This window comes from Colletes latitarsis, unplaced genomic scaffold, assembly GCF_051014445.1.
Source record: "Colletes latitarsis isolate SP2378_abdomen unplaced genomic scaffold, iyColLati1 scaffold0041, whole genome shotgun sequence".
Taxonomy (NCBI): domain Eukaryota; kingdom Metazoa; phylum Arthropoda; class Insecta; order Hymenoptera; family Colletidae; genus Colletes; species Colletes latitarsis.
In genome coordinates, this window is record NW_027488391.1 from 306802 (window position 1) to 307500 (window position 699).

General features: G+C 54.8%; 1 pseudogene; it reads right to left on the reverse strand.

The window, feature by feature from the left end:
• Window positions 1-304: 304 nt before the first annotated feature.
• Window positions 305-699, reverse strand: part of LOC143350851 (large subunit ribosomal RNA) — a 3131-nt pseudogene continuing 2736 nt past the window's right edge.

Here is a 699-nt window from a genome sequence, read left to right on the forward strand (position 1 = left end):
TTTCTGTCCCTTCTATAAAACTCCTTTCCATTCCTCTTTATGTCCGGACGTACGACGGATCGTTGGCTCGGGTAGGTGGGGTCGCTACACTCCCAAACGGTGTGCACCAACACCGTCCCTGCCTTGGTAGCAGTTCCCGCAGGGCTGATCCTGCGGGTTCTGCATTCGCAGTGGCAGCTCTTGGTTTCCCCCTGCAGGAGGGTACTCACAATGGGAACCGCGAGAAGGTGGCTGGCTTGCTCGACTGTAGGCTGCTTAAGGACTGGTCTCGGATACTAGGCAAGTCCCCCCGACACCTCAAACGACCGCCTTAAGAGCTCTACAGCCACTCCCATCAGTAGTAGATAGGGACAGTGGGAATCTCGTTAATCCATTCATGCGCGTCACTAATTAGATGACGAGGCATTTGGCTACCTTAAGAGAGTCATAGTTACTCCCGCCGTTTACCCGCGCTTTTTTGAATTTCTTCACGTTGACATTCAGAGCACTGGGCAGAAATCACATTGCGTCAACACCCTTGGGGGCCATCGCAATGCTTTGTTTTAATTAGACAGTCGGATTCCCCTAGTCCGTGCCAGTTCTGAGCTGAGTGTTGAATGGCGGCCGAAGAGGACGATCGACGACGGCAAGCCGCCAACGAAAGCCTCGCAGCAAGGAAGATCCGCGGGAGGCCAAGGCACGGGACCGAGCTCGGATCCC